The 27096-nt window shown below is 51.5% G+C and overlaps 1 long non-coding RNA gene across 1 annotated transcript; it reads right to left on the reverse strand.

The window, feature by feature from the left end:
- Positions 1–22639: 22639 nt before the first annotated feature.
- LOC135189423 (uncharacterized) lies at positions 22640–25326 on the reverse strand. Its single transcript, XR_010308071.1, has 2 exons — positions 24502–25326; positions 22640–24078 (listed from the first exon to the last, which is right to left on the reverse strand). It is a non-coding gene; the product is annotated as an uncharacterized LOC135189423 (long non-coding RNA).
- Positions 25327–27096: the final 1770 nt, after the last annotated feature.

Below are 27096 nucleotides of genomic sequence, written 5' to 3' on the forward strand. Positions count from 1 at the left end.
GCTGAAAGAGCTCATTAACATAAGGCTGCTAATGAGGGGTTCCTAAGACAAGATTTGATTAGAGTTCCTTCTTGAGAACTGCTGCCTAGCTTTTGGAGAGCACAGTAGGCAGGGCAGCAGAGGAAGACAGAATAAACTGGCTGCACTATTCTGCCATGGTTTCACCAGAACCTTAGGGGCTCTTTGTAAAGTCAGACCTCAGTCCAATCCCCTCCAAGTCCCACAAGTACAATCCCTGTGTAAAGTTTTCTGTCCAAAGACAGTTCAGGGCTGTGTAGTTTTCTGTCCAAAGACAGTTCAGGGCAGTGTAGTTTTCTGTTCAAAGACAATTCAGGTCTGTGTAAAGTTTTCTGTGCAAAGACAGTTCAAAGCTGTGTAAAGTTTTTTAGTCCAAAGACAATTCAGGGCTGCATAAAGTTTTCCCTGCAAAGACAGTGCAGGACTGGGTAAAGTTTTCTGTGCAAAGACAGTTCAGGGCTGGGTAAAATTTTCTGTGCAAAGACAGTTCAGGACTGGGTAAAGTTTTCTGTGCAAAGACAGTTCAGAGCTCTGTAAAGTTTTTTAGTCCAAAGACAGTTCAGGACTGGGTAAAGTTTTCTGTGCAAAGACAGTTCAGGGCTGTGTGAAGTTTTTTAGTCCAAAGACAATTCAGAGCTGTGTGAAGTTTTCTGTGCAAAGACAGTTCAGAGCTGTGTAAAGTTTTCTCTGCAAAGACAGTGCAGGGCTGGGTAAAGTTTTTTAGTCCAAAGACAGTTCAGGGCTGTGTAAAGTTTTCTGTGCAAAGACAGTTCAGGACAGGGTAAAGTTTTCTGTGCAAAGACAGTGCAGGGCTGGGTAAAGTTTTTTAGTCCAAAGACAGTTCAGAGCTGTGTAAAGTTCTCTCTGCAAAGACAATTCAGGGCTGTGTGAAGTCTTCAGCTCTTCCCACTGATTTGATATTTCCTAACTCCAATTCCCCTCAGTGAGAGGCTGATTGAAATCCCTACCATCCTCGTGGTAACCGTTTTGCAGGCTTCCTTTATCTACATAAACATTTCCTGTTCTGCTTTCTCATCCTCCCCCAGCATCCTATAATGGTTTCCTACCATCATTTTTCTAACATTTCTTTCACTCCAGTCCAAATTGTTTGTCACTGATGACAGCTCTGTCTGTGCCATTTCTTGCTTTGGAAATACGTCACCAAGGGAAGAGCTTTGCTGTGTGTTACTAAATGCTTTAGATAAAGATGAGCTTTAAAATCCTTCACTGCATCTCAAGCCGTCCAGAGAGAGCTTAGGTGCATCCATTTCTGGAGCCCCTGGGACAAGAGAGATGTGGAGATGCTGGAGCGGGTCCAGAGCAGGGCCAGGAGGATGCTGAGAGGCTGCAGCAGCTCTGCTGTGAGCACAGACTGAACGAGTTGAGGCTGTGCAGGCTGGAGCAGAGGAGGCTCCCAGGTGACCTTCTTGTGGCCTTCCAGGATCTGAAGGGGGCTACAAAAAAGCTGGGGAGGGACTTTTTAGGCTATCAGGGAGTGCCAGGACTAGGGGGGAATGGAGCAAAGCTGGAGGTGGGGAGATTCAGCCTCGATGTGAGGAGGAAGTTGTTGAGCATGAGAGTGGTGAGAGGCTGGAATGGGTTGCCCAGGGAGGTGTCTGAGGCCCCATGGCTGGAGGTGTTTAAGGCCAGGCTGGCTGAGGCTGTGTGCAGCCTGCTCTAGGGTAGGGTGTCCCTGGGCATGGCAGGGGGGTTGGAACTGGCTGCTCCTTGTGGTCCCTTCCAGCCCTGCCTGATTCTGTGATTCTATGATTCTATCTGGTTCATGGCATTGCTGTGATGGCAGCACTCTCTTCTGCATGCTTACAGCATATAGAGGGTTCTTGTGGCACAAGAGATCCTCTCACAACTAAAATTAAATTTCTTTCTTGGTCTCTTCTGCCAGGCAAGCAGGTTGGAAGAGACCTCCAAGCTCAGACAGCCCAACCTAGCACCCAGCCCTGGCCAATCAACCAGACCATGGCACTAAGTGCCCCAGCCAGGCTTGGCTTCAACACCTCCAGGCACAGAGACTCCACCACCTCCCTGGGCAGCCCATTCCAATGCCAATCACTCTCTCTGACAACAACTTCCTCCTCACATCCAGCCTAGACCTCCTTGGCACAACTTGAGACTCTGTCCCCTTGTTCTGTTGCTGGGTGCCTGGCAGCAGAGCCCAACCCCACCTGGCTACAGCCTCCCTGCAGGTAGTTGTAGACAGCAATGAGCTCTGCCCTGAGCCTCCTCTTCTGCAGGCTGCACACCCCCAGCTCCCTCTTCATTCTATGATTCTCATTATAGTTGTCATTATTCTGTATGGTTATCAAATAAAAGACACAATTTGCTGTGTCACTTTAAATCCAAGGCCATTTTTGCCACAGATGGGAGAGGAGGTGGCATGAAGCCACCTCCTGGCACACTTCAGAGGAAGGTGTTGTAGAAATGGCTTCACTTGGCTCTGAGGATTGTCTTAGTCCATTCTCAGATGGAGTATCTCTACTGCAGCTCTTGTCTTTGGAGACAACAATTGATATAATACAGTTAAAAGAAGAGATGAGGGAAGAAATGTAGCAGGCAGCATATCCCTGCTTCTGTTGAAGGCAGAGCTGAGCAAACAATATGCATTTTGCAATCTCTTAAATAAAAACAAGCAATGGTCTGCACTTTTTATCTTTGCCAGATGAATTTCTGTGCAAATCTCTGCCCTGCATGCTCCATCTCCTCAGCTGACCTGAGTTTCATTTCAGTGGTGACCATTACATCATCCCCTCTCAGCAGGTATCCTTGGAGTGGTAAGGAGGGAAATGCATTCCCATTCCATGGGAAACTGAGAAGAGAAAGGTTACTGTTCTGACTTAAAGGAGCTACTGAAAGTGGAGTCATTAAGTTGTAAGGAATTAGGTCCTGACACCTTCCCATTTGCCTTTACAGCTCAAAACATGTGGAACTGCATGGGGGACTGGTTAGCTCTTCTGAGCAGCTTTCTGGTCAGTTTCAAAGAGCATTCCCAGCCTCTGCCTTAGAAGTAAGGAGCCAGAGAATGGGTCAGGTTGGAAAGGACCTCAGAAATCATCCCCTCCAACCTCCACACTATGGGCAGGGACACCTCTCAACTAGACTTGGCTGCTGAAGGCTTCATCCAACCTGGCCTTGAACACTCCCACAGAGTAGGCAGCCACAACCTCCCTGGGCAGCCTGTGCCAGTCTCACCACCCTCACACTGAAGAGCTTCTTCCTAAGCTCCAGTCTAACTCTACTCTGCCTCAGCTTCAAACCATTCCCCCTTGTCCTGTTTCTAGACACCCTTAGGAAAAGTCTCTCTGCAGCCTTCCTGTAGGACCCCTTCAGGTATTGCAATGCAGCTCTGAGGTCCCCCCAGAGTGTTCTCTAGTCTGAGCACTCCCAGCTCCCTCAGAGATCATCTACTCCAACCTCCCCACCATGGGCAGGGACACCTCTGAACTGCTCAAGGCCTCATCCAGCCTGGTCTTGAACACCTCACACTTTCCCTGGGCAGCCTATTCCAGAGTCTCACCATCCATGTACTAAAGAGCTTCTTCCTAAAATCCAGTCCAAACCTGCTCTGCCTCAGCTTCAAACCACTGCCCCTTGTCCTATTGCTGGACACCCTTAAGAAAAGTCCCTCTGCAGCCTCCCTGTGGGATCCCTTTATGGATTGAAAGGCAGCTCTAAGGTTTCCCTGGAGTCTTCTCCAGGCTGAACACCCCCAGCTCTCTCAGCCTATCCTCCCAGCAGAGGTGTTCCAGCCCTTGTGTCATCTTTGTGGCCTTCTTTGGACTTGCTCCAACAACTCTGTGTCCATCTTAAGAAGGAACGAGTCACAGGGATGGATGCCACTGGCCCAAGAAGCAGGCTGGATTAAGAAGGAAGGAGTGTAAATGGCTTCATGGGCATCCAAGCAGTGGTGAGCATTAAGTATTACCTGAATGCAGATATTCTTGGTGCTCTCCCATGTAAGATCTCTCCTTAGCAACTGATGGAAGGAGAGGAAAGTCGTGATTTCCTTAAAGTGCTGCACCATCTGTCAGCTCCACTCATCTCTCCTTGAAACTTATTTTGAGTTAGCTTCTTTTTCTCCTTCTGACATTCTCATTTATTCCCAGGCTGGGCTAGAGTTCATAGAATCATAGAATTACAGAATCATAGAATCAAGCAGGTTGGAAGAGACCTCCAAGCTCAGCCAGCCCAACCCAGCACCCAGCCCTGCCCAACCAACCAGACCATGGCACTAAGTGCCCCAGCCAGGCTTGGCTTCAACACCTCCAGCCACAGAGACTCCACCACCTCCCTGGGCAGCCCATTCCAATGCCAAGCACTCTCTCTGCCAGCAACTTCCTCCTCACATCCAGCCTAGACCTGCCCTGGCACAGCTTGAGACTCTGTCCCCTTCTTCTGTTGCTGCTTGTCTGGCAGAAGAGCCCAACCCCACCTGGCTACAGCCTCCCTTGTGTCGTGTCCTGTGCTGGCACTGAAGAGGAAGTGGGTTTGCACTGATGGTTCATCAGGGAGAGCTGGAACAGGAAACATCTGGAACAGCTCATACATAATCCAGAATTCCCCAGGTACAGCTCATACATAATCCAGAATTCCCAACCTGTGCATATTATGCAGGGAGTTGGAGTGAAACATTGGATTGTAGAATCACAGAGGTTTAGGTTAGAAGGGACCTCAAGGATCAGCCAGTTTCAACCCCTTGCCATAGGCAGGGACACCTCCCACTAGAACAGGTTGCTCAAACTCTCATCCAACCTGGCCTTGACCACCTCTGTGTCCTTCTTACACTGGGCACATCAGAACTGGAGGCAGTATTTGAGGTGAGGTCTCACCAGAGCAAAGGAGCAGAATCTCCTCTCTTGCCCTGCTGGCCACACTTCTCTTAAGGCAGCCCAGGATGCAATTTGCCTCTGATGTCCATAACTGGCTACAAGAAGCTTGCTGGCACATTTCTGTTCTCTCTGTGTGGTTACAATTCTGCTAGCAAGCACTGAGTTCTTCAGAGGAGAGCAGCCAGAGCCCTCAGGACTCAGAAGAAAGCAGCATTAAGGGAGCAGGGAGCCAGCAGCCCAGCACCTATTACTCAGGTTATCATCCAGAGGCAGCAGTGACACATTGTGAGCTCAGGAAGTTCTCATACATCATGTAAATGGGACTAACAAAGCAGTGTCATGAATAAAGATGTATCAGCCTTGTTCCATACTCCAGAAGTTCAGCACAGGGAACTGAATAAACTTATCACTTCACCTCACTTTCAGTTCTTCTGCCTTAAGTTTCCCAGCCAGAAGGGCTTAATGAGAAAGGGACACAGGTCACCTACACAGCAAAAAGGCAAATGTCAGAGGGTGAGAAAACAGCCACAGTGGCTGCAACATTATCCTGGGAATCAGGAGCTTGTGTTTCCCTCAAGCCAATGCTATCCCCAGCCAGCTCTCACCCCACTTCAATTAGGGGAGCTGCTGGTGCAAACAAGGCCAAGCAAAGTGAACCTGAAGTCCTGCTGCTGACAGCTGGGAAGGTTTAAGCACAGCAATGTAAACTCTGCCCAGACTCCAACAGAAAAGGCCAATTACTGCCCTGTGTTCCAGCTCTAATCTGAAATTACAGGATAGCTCCCTAATGAGGGGGAACATGGCCAGAGAGAGCTGTGGTGGAAGGAAGGGAGCACTGCTGTAATTACAGCTCCTCGTGCATCGGTGACAGAAGGTCCCAAGCTCCATGGGGAAACACCTTCATCGTGTTTGTTGGCTTGTGCAGAAGCAAATAACCTCTGAAAGCAGAATGGGATGCAAGTGTTTGAGCTTGTGAGCCTTTAAACTGGGTGGCAACCCTCTGTGAACTGGCAGAGCTGAGCTGGTGCACTGGGAGCCTGACTCAGGCTGGGCATGCTAGAGAAAGGCAAGAGAAAGGTGGTGAAAAGAGAGAAAATAAAACAAGGAGCCAAGACTTAGGCACAGCATCTGAAATGACAGAGACAGAAACAAACCTGTTCCCTCCTTTCAAGATCTCTGCTAGCAGCAAAGATGCTGAATGTTTTGTATATTTTCTTACTACCCAGAGCATAAAGTCACAGAATCAACCAGGCTGGAAGAGAGCTCCAAGCTCAGCCAGCACAACCTAGCACCCAGCCCTGGCCAAACAACCAGACCATGGCACTAAGTGCCCCAGCCAGGCTTGGCTTCAACACCTCCAGCCACAGCCACTCCACCACCTCCCTGGGCAGCCCATTCCAATGCCAATCACTCTCTCTGACAACAACTTCCTCCTAACATCCAGCCTAGATCTCCCCTGGCACAGCTTGAGGCTATGTCCCCTTGTTCTGTTGCTGGCTGCCTGGCAGCAGAGCCCAACCCCACCTGGCTACAGCCTCCCTGCAGGCAGCTGCAGGCAGCAATGAGCTCTGCCCTGAGCCTCCTCTGCTGCAGGCTGCACCCCCCCAGCTCCCTCAGCCTCTCCTCACAGGGCTGTGCTCCAGGCCCCTCCCCAGCTTTGGCGCCCTCCTGTGGACACCTTCCAGCACCTCAACATCTCTCTTGAAATGAGGAGCCCAGAACTGGACACAGCACTCCAGGTGTGGCCTGAGCAGTGCTGAGCACAGGGGCACAAGAACCTCCCTTGTCCTGCTGCCCACACTGCTCCTGAGCCAGCCCAGGATGCCATTGGCTCTGCTGCCCTCCTGGGCACACAGCTCCTGAGCCAGCCCAGGATGCCATTGGCTCTGCTGCCCACCTGGGCACACAGCTCCTGAGCCAGCCCAGGATGCCATTGGCTCTGCTGCCCACCTGGGCACACAGCTCCTGAGCCAGCCCAGGATGCCATTGGCTCTGCTGCCCACCTGGGCACACAGCTCCTGAGCCAGCCCAGGATGCCATTGGCTCTGCTGCCCACCTGGGCACACAGCTCCTGAGCCAGCCCAGGATGCCATGATTTTGCATTTAAAAGGGACTTTTTGGCTTTGTGAGCAATACAGCCACAGAAAGTGGCTTACAACATGTGGTTTACAGACTCCTAGGGTTCCACAGATGAATTCCAAGGACTGCAGAAGAGGTAACTAAGGAACAAGCTGCTGTCCCTATCCACAGATCAGTACTGAAGGGGACCTACAAGAAGGCCTACAGAGGAACAGTTTCCAAAGTCCTGCAGGGATAGGACAAGGAGCAATAGTTTCAAAATAGAGGAGAGCAGATTTAGATTGGAAGTTAGGAACAAGTTCTGCACCAGAGGGTAGTGGAACACTGCAACAGGTTGCTCAGGGAGGTGGTTTGGGCCCCATCCCTGGAGATATTCAAGGTGAGGCTCGACAGAGCTCTGGGCAGCCTGATCTAGTTGAGAATGTCCCTGCTGAGTGCAGGGAGGTTGGACCGGATGACCTCTGGAGGTCCCCTCCAACCTGGGTGATTCTATGATCTTGCATCTCTCCTTGCAAAGTTTCTAGAGATGTACAAGTGCAGAAGCTGAAGCTCACTGCTCTTACACTGTTACATGAGAAGAAATGGATGTACTTTCCCAAGTAGTCCTTCCATGGATGACTCAGCTCCCAGCAGTGTGATACAGAACTCGGTTTTCAGAGCAGATCTGCTTCAGCCAGTACACAGAACAAGAGCTGAATGTGTCAACAAGAGCTGGCAGTGCCCTCATGCAGCCCAGAAGGCAAATGGTGTGCTGGGCTGCATCCAGAGGAGCGTGGCCAGCAGGGCAAGAGAGGGGATTCTGCCCCTTGACTCTGCTCTGTGAGACCTCCACCTCATCCTGAGCTAACTGTGGCTGAAGAGAGACCCCTTCCAGCAAGACCACCTCCTCCTCCCACACCTCCTGCCTGCAAAGGCCAAGTCCTCCCTCTGCCCCCCTCTGACACATGTCCCTGGTATCCTGTCTCTGCAGAGCCCAGCCAGACACACAGCAGTGTGCAGCCAGCCAGCCCGGAATGGAGCTGAACTCAGGAGTCACATCCAGCTCTGCAACGAGACATGCAGACAACACTAAATAACAGCTGGAGCCACCAGCCTCACCTGCAAGGACTGATTTCATTTGGAGACGTCTATACAGAAGCTGTTTGGGTGAAGGCCACAGTAAAGAGCCTTTTGTTTTATCCTCCTCCTGCCCGTGTTAATTGTGGCAGATAGAGCCTGACATCACTGTAATCTGGGAAGCAGATAGTTAGGAGAAGAATTTCAGGCACACCAGCACCCAGCTTTCATCTGCCTGCTGCTTGCTCTTTGATCTCTTCAGCTGGCTAATTAGGAAGCTTGAATCAGCAGCCTGCTGGAAGAGCTAGAGCCTTTTCAGTACCCTGTGAGCATCCAGCAAAGGCCCATTTGATCTGAGACTCTTTCAGCTCTGCTCATTTAGTTGACCATAAATGTGTGCTGTGTTCTACCCTCCTCTTTCTGCATTTCCTATTTGAAGATGAACTGAGGGGGGGGGGGGGGAATATATATATATATATATATAAGCCTTGACATCAGACTTTGCAGAGGAAGTAAATGTACTCCTCCCTAAAGCCTAAAAGAATGGCCTTTTAAGGTGACCACTGAATTAAATTCCTGAATGATGAAGTCAACAGGCAGGAGAAGGTTCTTATTTCCCCAAAGGAAAAAAAAAAAAACAGCAGGGAGGAAAAAAAAAATCCACCCAAACCAGGCAGTGGTCTGATTGCAGGCTGAGAGCTGAACAGGAGCTCTTTACACTGCCTCACTGAGGATACTTCACTCAGCTTTGGTAGGAATGCAGCTTCGGAGGCTGGAGGGAAAGGGGGATGTCCATACTGGGAGCCTGCTAAGCTGCTCTGATGTAAGACATGTGCATTTACCTGCATGTCCTGAAATACCTCACTGAGGAATAAAACAGGCTGATTGGAAGCCCAAGCACATCTCTCTGGCTGTCATACAGGAGAGGTTTCTGACATAATGCTGTATGCAGCAGACAGAGGTCACAGAATCAGGCAGGGTTGGAAGGGACCACAAGGAGCAGCCAGTTCTAACCCCTCTGCCATGCCCAGGGACATCCTACCCTAGAGGAGGCTGCCCACAGCCTCATCCAGCCTGGCCTCAAACACCTCCACAGATGGGGCCTCAACCACCTCCCTGGGCAACCCATTCCTGTTCTGCACCATGAGGGTAGTGCAACACTGGAACAGGTTGCCCCACAGGAGGCAGTTGAGGCTTCACCCCTGGACATATTCAGGGTGAAGCTTGATAGGGCTCTGGGCAACCTGACCTAGTTGAGGTTGTCCCTGCTGACTGCAGAGGGGGTTGGACTGGATGAGTCTCTTCCAACCCAGGCCATGGAGGTCCCTTCCAACCCAGACCATTTTCTGATTGCTGATTACCACTACCTAAGCATTTATTTTTTTTCCCCACAGGGATATCATAGACAGACAAAACCACAATGGACATGAGATCTAGTTTCATGGTTTTCCTTCTCCTTATACCTGCTGCCCCAGTGTAACTCCAGAACCTTCATCTCCACTGCTGTTGGGACTTCCCTTGTGGCTGGATTGTGGAGAGCTCTATGAGCTCTCAGGCAGGAGAGGAACTCTTAGGTGTTAGTAGTTTTCTTACTACTGTTCCTACCAGGCTTACTTTAAGTAAGGATAGAGTGTGCAGTGCTAAGACACTGATGGCTTTATCTTAATTGGTCCTCAGGGTTGCTAGAGAGATAACTGAACGTCAGTAGAAGGTGGCTATTTTAGACAAGCCTACATTCCTGTGTGACCTGCACTGGGTTCTCTGGTCCTGCCCTGGCAGGGGAGTTGGACTGGATGACTTCCAGAGGTCCTTTCCAACCTCTAACCTCCTGTGATCCTGATCCTGTGAGCTGCAGGAAGGAAGGGAATGTGGCACCTTTGGAGGGGCTTCATTTTGAGTGAAATGAAGTGGAAAGCACTGGTTTTCCTTTTAATTACTTTGCTCCATGTCATTTCTCCTGCTATTTTTTGGTGCTAAAAGAAACCCTTGGACAGCTCAAACAGGGAATGACATGGGAGATGTATGGTGCCTTGAAAACCTTCTCTGTGGGTTAGGCACTTTGGTGGACTAGGATACTGGGGCCAGATTGTCACAACAGGCAAAGGAATGCTGCAGTCAAAAGCTGCTTTCTGTGTCCTAATCTGGAGCTAAGCCTGAGCTGGTTGTCTCAGCAGGGGGTGTGACAGCTCTACACTCTTTTAACTTGTGTTTTATTTGCTCTTTGTCTCCTACAAGAGTGAATTCTGAGGTTTGGACCCTGCACATCTTTCATCCCTAGCAACCACAACACTTCCCTCAGATTTGTTAAAGCACAGGTCTTTAATTTAGAACAAGGAAGATGGAGCTTCCCCCTGGTACTCTACTTCTAAGCTTGGCTGAAAAGTAAGCATCTTTGTCAGCACTGAGGCTTCCTGATGGCCCTTCCTATCTTAGGGCCTCCAAACTCTGGCTTAACAACCCATGACCTTTGCAGGCAATCACTGGGAAAGCACTGAAGAAAACATTGTTGAGTGATGATTCACTCTGCCACAGTTTGGTTGCTTTATCATTTTCTAATGCTGCTAATGGGAAGATATTTTCTGTTGTGAGAGAGTTGTTTTCCTGCTCCATAAGAACAATGATCCATAAGGATTTCCTGAGCAGTGACTTCTCCTCAGAGTGTCTGACATTTCTTGTCCCTTAGCTCCTGGAAGGCTGATTGCATTAACCATTACCCAGTCACTTATCACCTTCCTGTCCCATCTCGCCTTTTCAACACCTGCTTAAGTGCAGATGGCTCCTTATGGGACACAGGCACTGGGAAACAGGCTGTGGGGAATGAAAGGCCCTCAGAAAACAGCAGTGGGGGATAAAGCCATCAGGGGTTGCACATGGACTGCAGCATGGGGGATTGCACATGGAAGGGAGGATTGCTGAGGGTTCACAGAGCCCAGCATCAGTAAGTTTGCAGATGACACCAAGCTAGGAGCAGCTGTGGAGCTGCTGGAGGGGAGGAGAGCCCTGCAGAGGGACCTGGCCAGGCTGGATGGGTGGGCAGAGGCCCAGGGGATGAGGCTGAACAAGGCCAAGTGCAGGGTTCTACACTTTGGCCACAACAACCCCAAGCAGCACTACAGGCTGGGGCCAGAGTGGCTGAGAGCAGCCAGGCAGAGAGGGAGCTGGGGGTGCTGGGAGAGAGGAGCTGAAGCTGAGGCAGCAGTGCCCAGGTGGGCAGCAGAGCCAGTGGCATCCTGGGCTGGCTCAGGAGCAGTGTGGGCAGCAGGACAAGGGAGGTTCTTGTGCCCCTGTGCTCAGCACTGCTCAGGCCACCCCTGGAGTGCTGTGTCCAGTTCTGGGCTCCTTCATTGCAGAGAGATGTTGAGGTGCTGGAAGGTGTTTGGAGAAGGGCAGCAAGGCTGGGGAGGGGCCTGGAGCACAGCCCTGTGAGGAGAGGCTGAGGGAGCTGGGGGGGTGCAGCCTGCAGCAGAGGAGGCTCAGGGCAGAGCTCATTGCTGCCTGCAGCTGCCTGCAGGGAGGCTGTAGCCAGGTGGGGTTGGGCTCTGCTGCCAGGCACCCATCAGCAGAACACAGGGACACAGTCTGAAGCTGTGGCAGGGCAGGTCTAGGCTGGATGTTGTTAGGAAGTTGCTGGCAGAGAGAGTGATTGGCATTGGAATGGGCTGCCCAGGGAAGTGGTGGAGTGGCTGTGCCTGGAGGTGTTGAAGCCAAGCCTGGCTGGGGCACTTAATGCCATGGTCTGGTTGCTTGGCCAGGGCTGGGTGCTAGGTTGGGCTGGCTGAGCTTGGAGGTCTCTTCCAACTTGGTTGATCTCATTCTGTGCTTCTGTCATCCACAACCTCCCTGGAGGTGTCCAGCACCAGGTTGGATGAGGCCTTGAGTGATCTGTTCTAGTGGGAGATGTCCCTGCCTATGGTGGGGGGTTGGAAGTGGCTGAGCTTTGAGGTCCCATTCAACCCAAACCATTGTCTGATTCTATGACACCAAACCTAGAGAAACAACTCTGCTCTGGTGGTGAGTGTGGGTAAATATATATGTGCATCAGAGGGTAGGAGAGACGTCAGCCACACTGCATGGCTCACCATTGTCCCTCTCTCTGCTCCCAGGAGGCTGGGAGAAGCAGCTGTGCTGCAGGGATGCCAGCCATCAGCAAAATACAGCCATTGTTTCATGACTTTAATGCTTTTTATCTTCTAATTTATTTACCATGGGCATGTGTAATGCTCAGTGAAAGCCAGCTTGCTCAGAAGAAAACTCTTCCAACCTCCCCTTCCAGCTCCTAATGTGTTAGGGGTTTATGAAAGAAGACTGTTGGGATGGAAAATTTAAAGCTTATTCCAAAACTTCTCCCCCTTTACTCTGCTCTCCTCAGACCTCATCTGCAGCCCTGGGTGCAGTTCTGGAGCCCCCAACATAAGGACATGGAACTGTTGGAGCCAGTCCAGAGGAGGCCACCAAGATGCTGGGAGGGCTGCAGCAGCTCTGCTGTGAGGACAGGCTGGGAGAGTTGGGGCTGTGCAGCCTGGAGAAGAGAAGGCTTCCAGGAGACCTTGGAGTGGCCTTGCAGGATCTGAAGGGGGCAACAGAAAGGCTGGGGAGGGACTATTGACAAGGTCTGGTAATGACAGGAGGAGGAGGAATGGGTTTGAACTGGCAGAGGAGAGATTGAACCTGGATGTTAGGAAGAAGTTGTTTGCAGTGAGGGTGGTGAGACACTGGCACAGGTTGCCCAGGGAGGTTGTGGAGCACAGAAGCACCCAATGTGATTTGATCACATTCTTTGCTTCTGTGCTCCACAACCTCCCTGGAGGTGTTCAAGGCCAGGCTGGATGAGTCCTTGAGTGACCTGTTCTAGTGGGAGGTGTCCCAGTCGATGGCAGGGGGCTGGAACAGGATCAGATTTGAGCTCCCTTCCAACCTAAACCATTCTTTGATTCTATGAAAACCACAAACAACAAAAGTGAACAAGAGAGGGTGGAGAGTGCTCAGCTCACACTGAGGGATGCCAGCAGCAGGTAACAGAAAGCAGGGCAGCCAGATCTCACCTTCCTTCTCTATTTACTTGCCCCAGTGAGGATGGGGACCCCACAGCCCTGGGACCATTACAGTCTTGCCCCAAATGCTGACTGGCTAAAGAGTGAACAGTCACTCTGTGTAACCACAGCTGAAGGAGTTCTGCTCTCTGATCTCCACACAAATGCCAGTGAGCTGCTGGCTTGGTATGTGCTGGCTCAGGTACTGCACCCTCCTTTGTGTTTACCTACAGGCATCTGTAATGGCTGGGACCCCACAGTGGGAGCTGCCAACCTCTGTGCCAAGTGGAATTAATTGCAGGGTGGAATTAATTGCACTGTGGAGCAGATAAGAGTGATGTAGGCAAGCAGCAGAGGCCAGACAGCATGAGATAAATGGTGGTGAGAAAGTGCATTGCTAAGCACTCACGAAGCTGTGTTTCCTGAAAAGAGAGCAAGAAATTCCCTAGTGTAGGCATACTTCTTGTTGGCCAAAAAAGCACTCAGAATTCCTCAACAATCAGGCAGGAAGTGGTAAAATTCCTCAGGCAAAATGACCAATCTCAAAAATACATTTCAGGTCCCAACTATCAGAGCAAAACATTTTGTGGCCATGCAGGTTTATTTCTTCAGCCACACTGAATTTGTCTGGAATGGACAGCAGAGGGAAATTTTGGAACACAAAGATGTTATTCCAAGAGCTTTGTTTCAGTCTCTGCTGAGACCCCACCTCAAATACTGCCTCCAGTGCTGGTGTCCCCAGCACAAGAAGGGCACAGAGCTGAGTGAGGCCAGAGGAGGTCTACAAAGATGATCCAAGGGCTGCAATACCTCTGCTGGGAGGATAGGGTGAGAGAGCTGGGGGTGTTCAGCCTGGAGAAGACTCCAGGGAAACCTTAGAGCTGCCTTTCAATCCATAAAGGGATCCCACAGGGAGGCTGCAGAGGGACTTTTCCTAAGGGTGTCCAGCAATAGGACAAGGGGCAGTGGTTTGAAGCTGAGGCAGAGCAGGTTTGGACTGGATTTTAGGAAGAAGCTCTTTAGTACATGGATGGTGAGACTCTGGAATAGGCTGCCCAGGGAAAGTGTGAGGTATCACAGTATCATCAGGGCTGGAAGAGACCTCACAGATCATCAAGTCCAACCCTTTACCACAGAGCTCAAGGCCAGACCATGGCACCAAGTGCCACGTCCAGTCCTGCCTTGAACAGCTCCAGGGACGGCGACTCCACCACCTCCCCGGGCAGCCCATTCCAGTGCCCAATGACTCTCTCAGTGAAGAACTTTCTCCTCACCTCCAGCCTAAATCTCCCCTGGCGCAGCCTGAGGCTGTGTCCTCTCGTTCTGGTGCTGGCCACCTGAGAGAAGAGCCCAACCTCCTCCTGGCCACAACCACCCTGGCCACAACCACCCAAGACCAGGCTGGATGAGGCCTTGAGCAGTTCAGAGGTGTCCCTGCCCATGGTGGGGAGGTTGGAGAAGATGATCTCTGAGGTCCTTTCCAACCTGAGCCATTCTGTGACTCTGAGTTGCTCATAAGCACTCCCTCCTCTTTCCAGAGTGTGCACAAAGGGCAGTTCTGGGTTTGCATTTTGCCACTGGAGTCGTGAGAGAGAGAAGCAAGGTGAGAACAACCACAGCAAGCAGCTGGCATCTCAGTCACAGGCTGACACTGAATGTGTAAGGTAATTCCTGCTTTCATTTTGTCACTTGGATTACTTTCTGTGCTGGTTTGAGGCTAACTGGAATATTTCAATGAGAGAAATTAGATGCTAGGCTGTGAGAAGGAAACCAAGGTGATGTCTGCTGCACTCATAGGCTTGCTGAGAGGGATAAAAGCAAGGACACAAACATAGATAAGACAGGGTCTATCTGTCAGAGTTCAGTGTCTCTGTTTTCTCCCTGGGCTTCTGCTGCACTGCTTGGATCTGTGTAACCCAACTAATCCTTCTGCTTCTCACTCCCTTGCCCATCCTCCAAACTCACCTTGCACATAAGGCAGACTCTGGCAAAAGGCAGAGGGGTGGAAAGAAGGTGGAAGGGTGGGTGGGAGCCCCTCCTGGGGACTCTGGTTTCTGGGAGGGCTGCTGTGTTTCTGCAGTACCTTTAACTTGTCTACCTCTGTATAGAGCTGTAAATACTTCACTATATTGTGTACATACCTGCTTGTAAATTGTGCTAAGCTGTAAACAGAGCTTCAGTCCTTAACTTGCAGCCAGCTGAGTCTAGTCTGGGTGAATTCATTGTGTGTGGGGGGGTTGGGTAACTCCCAAACCATCACACATTCATTTGGTTTCCTTCATGAGTGAAGAAAAATGGTTGAGTTTGCCAGAGCAGGCTTCAGTCTGTACCTAGCTTGCCTTGGTAGGCCCTTCTGAGTGATTGGCATTGGAATGGGCTGCCCAGGGAGGTGATGGAGGCACCGTCCCTGGAGGTGTTCAAGAAAAGACTGGATGAGGCACTTAGTGCCATGGTCTGATTGATTGGCCAGGGCTGGGTGCTAGGTTGGGCTGGCTGAGCTTGGAGGTCTCTTCCAACCTGGTTGATTCTATGATTCTGAGAACCTTCTACCAAGCTTTGCTGTTCTCTGCCTTTCAGAGCTCTGCCTTCTCTCCAGTGAGTGGAATTTAGTAAGCCACATCTGGTGCTGCTGCCTGAATTCAGTCAGCAGCCTAACACTGTGAGTCCTTCCAGTGTCTTTGCTTGTAGATAAAGAGGAAGGAGGATGCAAGCTGAGTGACTTCTCCCCTTTGTGCCCCAGAGGTTAGGCACCTTGCCATACACAGATCTTATCAACAACACAGTTGGTTTATAAATAAACTGTGAATTAACAGCAGGCTGCAGAAATGTCTGCTCTGCTTCAAGGCTGATGGAGAAGGCCCACGAGGATGAGCAAAGGGCTGGAGCTGCTCTGCTATGAGAACAGGCTGAGACAGTTGGGGCTGTTCAGTCTGGAGAGGAAAAGGCTCCCAGGTGACCTTATTGTGGCCTTTCAGTTTCTTAAGGGGGCTACAAGAAAGCTGAGGAGGGACTTTTTAGGCTGCCAGGTACTGATAGGTCTGGGGGGGATGGAACAAAGCTGGAACTGGGGAGATTCAGACTGGATGTTAGGAAGAAGTTCTTCAGCATGAACTGAGGCTAATGTCTGTTGCTCCCTGGTTTGAAACTTGTTTGCAAGTGCATGTAAGGTTGCAGGCAGTGAGTGGGACACTCTGGCAGCTCTGTTTCACTCCTAGTGGGGGCCTAGTGGGTCTAGTGGGGAGAATAATAACAAACCCAAAGAAACAGCAGTAGCTGAGGCACAGCAGAAGTTTCAGCTCATGGAAAATATCTTAAGGGGGGTGAAGTATCTTAAGGGGGCCTACAAGAAAGCTGGGGAGAGACTTTTTAGGCTGTCAGGTAGTGATGGGAATGAAATAAAGCTAGAAATGGGTAGGTTCAGACTGGATGTTAGGAAGAAGTTCTTTACTGTGAGGGTGGTGAGACCTTGGAAGAGGCTGCCCAGGGAGGTGGTGGAAGCCTTATCCCTGGAGGTGTTTAAGGCCAGGCTGGATGAGGCTGTGGGCAGCCTGATCTAAGGTGAGGTGTCCCTGCCCTTGTCAGAGGGGTTGAATCTGCATGATCCTTGAGGTCCCTTCCAACCCTGACGATTCTGTGTAGCCAATTCTTTGGGAACATTCCCTAAACAAACTGGATGTTTTCATTTTGTACTTGGTTATGCTTGGTCACCTCGTGGTTTATTTAAGCCTTTGGATGCTCTCTCTTCCATTTGCTGAGCTTTAGATATGGAAATGAAATCCCCTTGAATACCCTGCTCAGGCTTCCCCCTGTGTTGGGAGGAGAAGCCACGCAGCTATCACAATGGATTAAGGCACCCTGCATTAAAAACCTGTGTCACTCTTGCAACTGTGTGCATTTATTCAACAAGACATCAGTAGCTAATGGGTTCATCCCAGACATTAAGTTGAATGGACACTTTTTTTTTTCATAGCTGTGGTAATTATGAATGCTCTGGGGAAAAAAAAAAAGGCTTCTTTGCCAACAGCAGCTCAAGAAAATCAAATGCTGCTCCCTTGCAAAAAAAACTCTGCATCTATTCAGCCTTCCTTATCCCATTCCACACCATTACAGAAAACAGTGACTTGTTTATGCATGGGGAGTTACAAACACATAGAGGAGATCTTTGGAAGGTCCATAAATCATAGAATCATAGAATCAACCAGGTTGGAAGAGACCTCCAAGCTCAGCCAGTCCAACCTATCCCCCAGCCCTATCCAGTCAACTAGACCATGGCACTAAGTGCCCCAGACAGGCTTGGCTTCAACACCTCCAGCCACAGAGACTCCACCACCTCCCTGGGCAGCCCATTCCAATGCCAATCACTCTCTTTGCCAACAACTTCCTCCTAACATCCAGCCTAGACCTGCCCTGGCACAACTTGAGGCTATGTCCCCTTGTTGTGTTGCTGCTTGCCTGGCAGCAGAGCCCAACCCCACCTGGCTACAGCCTCCCTGCAGGCAGCTGCAGACAGCAATGAGCTCTGCCCTGAGCCTCCTCTGCTGCAGGCTGCACACCCCCAGCTCCCTCAGCCTCTCCTCACAGGGCTGTGCTCCAGGCCCCTCCCCAGCTTTGGCGCCCTCCTGTGGACACCTTCCAGCACCTCAACATCTCTCTGCAATGGAGGAGCCCAGCACTGGACACAGCACTCAAGGGGTGGCCTGAGCAGTGCTGAGCACAGGGGCACAAGAACCTCCCTTGTCCTGCTGCCCACACTGCTCCTGAGCCAGCCCAGGATGCCATTGGCTCTGCTGCCCACCTGGGCACACTGCTGCCTCATCTTTATCCTACTATCTATCAGTACCCCCAGGTCCCTTTCCTCCTGGCTGCTTTCCAGCCACTCTGTCCCCAGCCTGTAGTGCTGCTTGGGGTTGTTGTGGCCAAAGTGTAGAACCCTGCACTTGGCCTTGTTCAGTCTCATCCCCTTGGCCTCTGCCCACCTATCCAGCCTGGCCAGGTCCCTCTGCAGGGCTCTCTACCCTCCAACAGCTCCACAGCTGCTCGTAGCTTGGTGTCATCTGCAAACTTAGTGATGCTGGACTCAATTCCCTCATCCAGATCATCAATAAAGATATTGAACAGGACTGGGCCCAGCACTGAGCCTTGGGTAACATCAAGAGCAAAGCCTCCCACATGCCATGCAAGTGTTTCTAGAAGGAGGATTTTCCAGGATAGGACATGAGAGTGTTGAAGCATATTCACAACGAACACCTTTGCCTGTTACTAAACATATCAACTTCCATTTGGCATTTAGTTATGTCTTAAACCATTTATTTACTGTCTAGTTATGATTCATGGAACTATACATTGCTGCCAAGTGAACTCCATTGCCATGGGGATATTTGCAGACATTTTAAATAGTTGAGATAAACACACACAAAAAAGACCCCACTAGAAAAACACCAAGAAATGAGATGATAGAAACTGGGAAGTCACTGGCTCAGAAAGTGGAATCCAAGAAACTGAAGGTTTTGGACTAACTAATCAAAGCAACACTGGCAGGATCTACCTAAGAGTACACTACAGGTAGAACAATGCTACTACTGTTCTTCTCCATTACTCTGCTCTTGTGATGCTCCAGCTCAGATCTTGCCTCCAGTGCTGCTGTCCCCAGCACAAGAAGGACACAGAGCTGTTGGAGTGAATCTAGAGGAGGGCTACAAAGATCATCCAAGGGTTGGAGCACTTCTGCTAGAAGGACAGGCTGAGGGAGCTGGGGGTGTTCAGCCTAGAGAAGAAAAGACTCTGGGGGAACCTCAGAGCTGCCTTTCAATAGCTGAAGAGGTCCTACAGGAAGGCTGCAGAGGGACTTTCCATAAGGGTGTCTAGCAAGAGGACAAGGGGGGAATGGTTTGGAGCTGAGGCAGAGCAGGGTTAGACTGGGGCTTAGGAAGAAGTTCTTCAGTAGGAGGATGCTGAGACTCTGGAACAGGCTGCTCAGGGATGCCTCCTCCCCGGGGGTGTTCAAGGCCAGGCTGGATGAGTCTGCTTGAGAGGTGTCCCTGCCCATAGCGGGGAGGTTGGAATAGACCATCAGAGCTCTGAGGTCCTTTCCAACCTAAGCCATTCTGTGATACTTTCTGTAACAGAAGTAGACAAAACACTTTCTAAAGCAAGATAACACAGATCAACATTTCCTTTCTCCCCAAATCAATGCTCTTTGAGTATCATGCAGTTTCCCAGCTAGATACTTCAAAGAAATCAGAATGCACAGCAAGCAGCCTGTAGCAGAGTGTCACATCCAATAGACTGCTTCTGTTAGAGTCTCTTTGCTGGGGATGCTGAAAACAGGCATGGGAATGACAAACACTCCTGTATCCATAAAACAGGAACTCATGCAGTTAGGCATCCCATGTATATAAAGCAAGAAAAGACAGGGGTTTTACTTAGCATGCACTGGCAGAGCACAAGATTAGCTATCAAAACCTGCTATCAATGTGTAACTAAGCAGGACAAGCTTCACACAGACCCAAGCACAGGTTTTAACCATGGTTTTTACAGAAGGTTGGGCATTGTGTTAAACTGGCAGGAAAAAGGAGAAGAACTGTTGGCAAGGAGCTTAGGAGCATCTTGAGGAGTAAGAGTCCACATTGCTCATTAGTTCAAGAAGAACCTTTCATGACCCTGTGATCCTGAAGTGGGAAAAAAAAAGTGCTGTCTCCTAAAACATAGCCCTGATCCTATGCAAAGAGCCCCTAGTCCCAATTTCTCTGCACTAACACAGATTATGTGTTCTTCTTTACAATGCAAACACTGAAAGGACTGAGCCTGAAGTTTGGGTCTGTAACAAGCACTGGAATTCTTTCGAGCCTCTCTGTCTTTCTGTTGTTACAGCAACACAAGAACTTGCCTTCTCTGTGAAACTGAGGATGTGTCTTGGGTTATTCTATCAGGGCTGCTTTGAAACAGGCTCTTGGCTTCTATAGTGGATTAAGGGGCAGCCCATTCCAGTATCCAATGACTCTCTCAGTGAAGAACTTTCTCCTCAGATCCCAGCACTGACTCAACTTTCTCTAGAAACAAAGTCCTGTTATGAGTAAAAAGACCAAAGTGATGAGTGCTGCACATCCAGAATCCATCTGTTTTAATTCTGTGATATTTCACTTGTCTTTCCTCTAGAATGTTTACTTCTGCAGTGAAAACCAAACCAAACCAGAACCAAAACCCTGTCTCTAGCATTTGTGCAGGAGATTAATTTTAAGCTCATTCATTCATCTTTAGAAACAGGATTTTGCTTTTGGAGGGCAGAATGCCTTTCCTTCACCAAAATGCCACGTTGTACTACCTGCCTAAATACTTTTCTCCCTAACGTGCTCCTCAGAAATCTCACAGCAGTACCTTCTGCCACGCTAGGAAGCACTTGCTCAGGGAAGCAGGCACTAAGCCCGACCCAGCCTTCCTCCCCGAGGGCTTTGCTCTCACAGCGGTGACAGTGTGAACAGCCCCTGCATGCCCACCAGCCTCTGCTCAAGACACAACGGTCCATCACTATGCCTTCAGCTGCAGCACTGCTCATTAATGATTACTCATCGGGATGCAGAGAAAGCCTCATAAGGATTTACTGAGGTCTGCCCAACCCCACTGGGGTTTACTTATTAACAAATAAACAAACGGAGAACTGGAATGACAGGCAATGGCCTCGCTCCCTGTCCAGCCCAGCTGCTGCTGCTGCTGCTGCCTGTGAGCAGAGGGGTGGAAGGCTAAGGAGGGTCTTTGCAGAGCACCCCGGCTCCCTGCTGTAGCAAATACATCACAGGATGTTCGGGAGTGGAAGGAAGCTTGAAAGATCACCCAGTCCAACCCCCCTGCCTGGGTAGGATCACCTAGAGCAGGTCACATAGGAATGCATCCGGGTGAGTTTTGAATGCCTCCAGAGAAGGACACTCCACAGCCTCTCTGGGCAGCCTGTTCCAGGGCTCTGGCATCCTCACAGTGAAAAAACATTCCCTTATGTTCATCTGGAACCTCCTCCGCTCCAGCTTGCCCCCATTGCCTCTTATCCTGTCATTGGTCATCCCTGAGCAGAGCCTGGCTCTGTCCTCCTGACACTGCCCTGTACATCTTTAGCAACCTGAATGAGGGCAGCCCTCAGGCTCCTCTGCTCCAAGCTGCAGCGCCCCAGCTCTCCCAGCCTGTCCTCGCAGGGAGATGTGGCACTGCCTTCAGCATCTTTGTGCTGGACTCTTCCTAGCAGTTCCCTTTCAGTCTGTCAGCTCAGTGGCTTGTGCCTGTGGTGCAAACAACACATCAGATGATGCACTTTTCCAGCAGTTTGGCACTCCTGGAAACCTGCTGTCTTGCCCAAGCTTCAAATCCTTCACAAGGATGAAAGAAACCACCACGAAGGTTGTGCCTCACCTTACTTAAGGAAGCAATCCTTACTGGCCCAAGTACATGACTAAGGACAGGGCTGCCCCCACCCCCTCCTCCCCACTTCTCCTGATCTATATTCCCTTCTCCACGACTCTAATTGCACAAAGCAACCATTTTCCACCTTCAACAATAAGTGTATGTGTGTGCCTCTCACAAGGATCACATCATTGGGCCCTAATCTATCAAAGCCTCTTTCTTTAGGTCATTGAAGTACACCAGGACGATACAGTAAACACACTACAAAACAAGAGATGCTGCTGTCTTTTTTTCTTCCCCCCCCCCAATAGATCGTTGAATAGAAGCCTGTGTGCAGAATTTTTACAGCATTTGCTCTCAATTTGGCTCTTTTAAAAATATTTATTTTACTGCTGCAGGGAATTTTTTTATATGGAGCAAAGGGCAAGACTTAAAAGCAAGCCAAGAGGTGCAGAGTTTACATTGCCTCATTTGCATCTTCAGAGAATCATGTTGTAGGTGGCAGCCAAAGACAACAGCAGCAGGGATGGGAGAGTGAGTTACTGTGCTTCTTGGGAGCCTGCAAGGGGTTTGTGTTTGGTGACAGCTCTCCTCAATGCACAACAGAGCCCCAAGTACAGCTCTGATTCGGGAAACCTTTATTCAGATAAGTGGGCCTACTGATTTGGTAGCTCTCAAAAGAGGAAAAGGTTGATGAACAAGACGCCAGGGCCCCATTAGAGGTGACACCAGATGCCTCATCCCATTGTTGTTTGTGCCCATTGTGTTGGGGCATTTTCTTGTGCTAGCAAACAAAGCAAAAAGGCAGCATTTACAAAAAGATCATCGGGTGTGAAGGGCAACAGATGTCAGAGAGGCAACAAAGTCCCAGGAGAGGAGACATGTCTGATCAGCAAGACAAACAGAGGTCAAAGAGTGGTCAAGATGCTGGTAGACATCACTGAGATTTAAGGATGGATTTGGAGTAGCATACTGGTGCTTATAATTTAGTGTTGAGCATCCTCAGCCTCCTATCCTGCAAGAACTAGATTGTTTAGAGGAGTGGGAGTTTAGGGCTCTGCTTGGTTGGTATAGAGAAACTGCTTGTTTTGGCAAGGGATCACTTGAGTATGCAAAGGTCTGTTACACTTGCACAGCAGCTCAGAAGGATGCTGCAAACATTGGACCAACTGAGCAAGCACGATTCCAGCTGGAGATGCCCCACGTGCCCTACAAACCCAGGAGGTATTGGAGCTGCCGTGCAGGAGCAAGTCCACAGGGTAGTAGCACAGTAATTCTGCCACATGCCATGCTAGAGCTAATGCTGTGTGCCAATTCACCTAGTGACTCACGTCTGCTTGCATTAAAACAGAAGGAGAAAACAAAATAGTCTTCATATGGCTCACTGAAACTGGCCAGGCTGGTTGGGAACCAACCTGGCAGCAGCTTTGGTTAGCAGATTCTGTAAGGACGGTGAGGGAGCCTTGTTCCTGTGTTAAAGACACAGATGGGTTCTGAGCTGGGTCCAGGTAGCACTCTACATTTATGTGTGTGAAGCTTTTTAGTGATTTCACACACAGAGTAGTCATAAAATTGTCTCCTCTGTTAAAGAAACCTCAAAACAGAACCCCAAGAGCCTTTAAGTTTATTCGATTGCAGTCCTTTAAAGTCCTGCTACAGACTTAGTGAGAGCTTTTCCTTTCTGAAGGAAGAGCAGCAGAATGGAGAAGTTTGGCTCTATTATGTTGCACACAGAACTCTCCAAACCTCAGGGACCCATTTGCATTTGCTTCATTTCTCCTCAAAATGAACAGAGTTTTGCAGAATCTTCCTAACCCTGTAAATTACCCATTGAAAAGAGACAAACACACTCCCCCCCTCCTCCCTGCCCTGGCAGTTCACAACACTGAAAAATGGGACATTAACCTCAGATAAAACCCACTGGCTTGCATCTTGCTTCCTCATTAAGCCTGTGCCAGTTTTGCACTAGATTTTCAGGGTGCAAGCTCACTTTTTGGTTTTCCAACCATCAATCCACGATGTTTATTTCTCACCTACAAGGAAACGACTTCAAAAGCATCGTTCCCTTTTGGAGGATAGGCCCCATCAGTTACAACCTATTTTCTCAGCACCAAGAAAACTCTTTCTGAGCAATCTGAAGCCTTTACTAGAAGAGAAAAAAAAAAAATGAGTCTAATTCATATTGTTTGTTTTCCCACTCTGTACTTATTTTTATGGGAGAGCTGTGGGGATCATATTTTGTGTTCAGTGCACAACTTGTGCGGTGTGAAATGTCTCTCCTTGGTGCTCAAACAACCAGGAGAGCACTGCAGCTATACCTCAACACCATGGATATTACCACCTAAGCCAAAGAGAATAACCCTAATGAAAAAGGTTATTTCTCACCTCATCCATTGTGAAAGACACAGATTTACAAGATAACATTTGGCAGTTCTGTGACCAACAATAACAAAGAAATCTCTTTCCCTTGGGCATCCAAGAACCGCAGTACATTGTAAGCCTTCCCGTTCTTAAACAGGGCTGAACCACAGTGTTCAGGGCTTGCATACCTCACTGAAAAGACGACGCACATTCCTTGCTGCCATAAAAGGGAGGGTTTTTTTCCCAGGTGCATCCCCAAAACAAAGTAAATTCAGACATCACACGAGGAAGAACAGGATGGAAACCTGTGAGAAACAAGAACAACCCCAGTGTCATTACTTTTGCTCCTGTCCTTCCAGTTACTGAAATATTGCATTATTGACCAGTTCCCTTTTGCTGCTGCACAGAAAACTGCCAATTTTGCCCTTCTAATACCAGGGCATGCTCTTAAAACCTGCTCTTAAAACCTACTCCTAATAATGGCAGAAATTATACAGTATAAAATGAATATATTCATGTGCCCCTTTCCTTTCCCTACTTGAGAAAGGAACCGTGCCTCGTGTGAAAGCAAAGGCAGGGCACAGACCAGGCTCAGAAATCCCCAGCACAAAAATGCTACACTTCCAATTAATGCATCGTAAATGCAGCTCTGCACTACCTCAGTTTGGGCATAAAACGCCACCCAGTTTAAAAGGCTTCAAAGATAGGAAAAGGAGCTATGCTGAGACCTGTAGCGATGCTAGGAAAGGCAGGAGGGATTATCCTGCCTCTCTCTCTGGGTCCATCGTTTCCCTCCACTTGGAGCAGTGCTCCAGAGGCATCAGCATGTGAAGCTGTCGGGGAGCAGCGCAGGCAGCAGGGCTTGTCAGTGGGATGCTCGGCGTGTGCCGCAACCCATTTGGCTTCCTGCAAGGATCCCGCCAAGTGCCTGCCTTGAAGTGGTGTTTATGTCCTCTCTAAAGAGCTCTCACTCATTCTGAGGGACGTGGGCACCAAATGATTCCCTGCTGATGACAAGCAGCGCCAGGCTTCGGCCCACTTGCGGGCCCGACGGTATGGAAACGACCAACTCAGCAGCGCCTTCATCTCCCCGCCTCAGAGCCCACACCTGGCGGAGAAGGGCAGCCGGTGAACCGGCGGCGGGGAGAAGGGCCCAGTCTTCCTCACCCCGGCGGGGACAGGCTGGCGTGTTAGCCGCCCGTGGGGCCTGCAAGCCGACGGGAAGCGGCTCCGCGCCCTGGGCGGCGGCTCCGTGAATGAAGCGGCGCTTATGAATGGGACCCAAACGCCTCATTCACGGGCGGGGGCATGGGAGCTGCGGCAGGCGAAAGCCCAGCGCCAACCCGCCGCGGCAGGCCCCGGGACGCCGGGCAGCGGAGGAGCTGTGCCGCTCTGTTCGGGTCCCACTCTCCTGCCGGCTCAACTGCGTGAGCGGGCGAGCGGAGGGCGCGTACGGCGGCTCGGCGCTCGCTCGGCTCCGCGGGGCGCGCAAGGCGGCTCGGCGCTCGCTGGGCTCCGCGGGAGCGTAAGGCGGCTCGGCGCTCGCTCAGCTCCGCGGGAGCGTAAGGCGGCTCGGCGCTCGCTCGGCTCCGCGGGAGCGTAAGGCGGCTCGGCGCTCGCTCGGCTCCGCGGGAGCGTAAGGCGGCTCGGCGCTCGCTCGGCTCCGCGGGGCGCGCAAGGCGGCTCGGCGCTCGCTCGGCTCCGCAGGGCGCGTAAGGACCAGCGACGCCGAGAGCAGCCCCGGCGGGCGAAGGGGCGGGGTGAGCGCCGCGCTCGGCCCGGCAGTGAGGCGGCCACGTTTGTTTCGGGCAAAGGCCGGCGTGGGGCTTTGGCGCTTCGAGCGTGCCCGGCTTCAAAATGGCCGCGGAGCGGCGCCCTCTTTCTTTGGCGAGGAGCGGGAGGAAGCAGAGACGAACCGCGGGCTGGGAGGGGCGGGAGTAGAGACGTGGGCACCGCGGAGAGCCCCGCGCCCAGCCGGAAGCCGCCGCCGCTGCGTGCTCGGGGAGGCGGGCGAGGAGCGAGCGTGTGCGGGGCGGAGGCGGCGAGGGAGAAGGAGGGGCAGGCGCGGGCGGCGGCAGGAGCGGAGAGGAGCCGAGCCGAGCCGCTAAGTCCGTCCGGCTGCCAGAGCGGGCGCCTGTAGTCGCCGTGCGGAAGGGCTGCGGCCCCTTGGCGGAATCGGCGTAGGGGGCGTTGGAGAATCGCCGCGGCGGCCGCCGCCGGGTTGGCTGACGGGAGGTGCGCGGAAAGGAGGGGGCGGCCCGCTCGGTGCCGCCGCGGCTGAAGGAGGGCGGGCAGCCAGCCGGAGCCCAGCGTCAGCAGCGGCAGCGACACCGCCGCCACCGGCCAGCGCCATGGGTGAGTTTCCAACCCGGGACCGAACCGCGGGCGCACCGTGACAGTCCGAGGCGGGAGCCCGAGACCGCGGGGGTCTCCATAGCGGGTGGGTGGGAGGAGGAGCGGGGTGAGGAGGGGTGCAGCGGGTACCGCTGGGTCCCCTGCCCTATCCCGCCCGTGGCGATCGGCTGCTGAGCGGCGGTCCCGCCGCCAGGCCCCCAGTCCTTCTTGCCGTCCGCCGCCTTCCTCCTCTTCAGATGCGGCTCCAACCCCTCTTGCCGCCGCCATCCCCCCCCGCCCCCCTCCGCAGTCACTTCCTGCCTCGCCGAAATTGTATAATGCCTGCGCGGAGCTGGGGAGCCAGGCGCCGAGAATGCCGGGGATGTTTCTTCTCCATTGCTTTCCCCCCTTCCCCCTCCGTCCCTGTCCCTCCTCCCCTTTTCTCCTTTTGCGCCCAAATTTGGGAGGGAGGGAGGAATTCGCTGCAGGAATTAAAGCAGCCTTCAAATATGCGGGGAGAGGAGCGGGTGGGACCGAAATCGCGGCGCCGAGGGGAGGAGGGAAGGGGAAGGGGGCGGCGGTGCGCGGGTGGCTGCGTGTGTGGCAGCGGGCGAGGGCCGAAGGCAGCGCACGGTGCTGGCCCGCCGGCCTCCTACCTGCCTTCTCTCGGGCTCTTTGTAACCCATCTAGGTGGGGTCTTTTTTGTGTGAGGTTTATGTGCTGCTGGGGTCTGGCTTTTATTTGCTGGTCGCCGCCTCAGGCGGGGCGTCCGCCCGCGCTGCCCCGACTGCCTCCTGCCTCCGCAAAGCGGGATGGGGCCGGGGGCTCGGCCGGTCTGGTTTAAAATGCAATCAAATCATACCCGTAAGGTTAAGTATTAAACATGACACATTAGGAACAGCCGTCTCGACCCCGAATTCTGCGGGTTCTGCTTTACGAGCGTTTTTCTCTGTGCTCCCCTTTCACAGCAAACCAGGCTTGCGAGAAAT

This window comes from Pogoniulus pusillus, chromosome 32, assembly GCF_015220805.1.
Source record: "Pogoniulus pusillus isolate bPogPus1 chromosome 32, bPogPus1.pri, whole genome shotgun sequence".
Lineage (NCBI taxonomy): Eukaryota > Metazoa > Chordata > Aves > Piciformes > Lybiidae > Pogoniulus > Pogoniulus pusillus.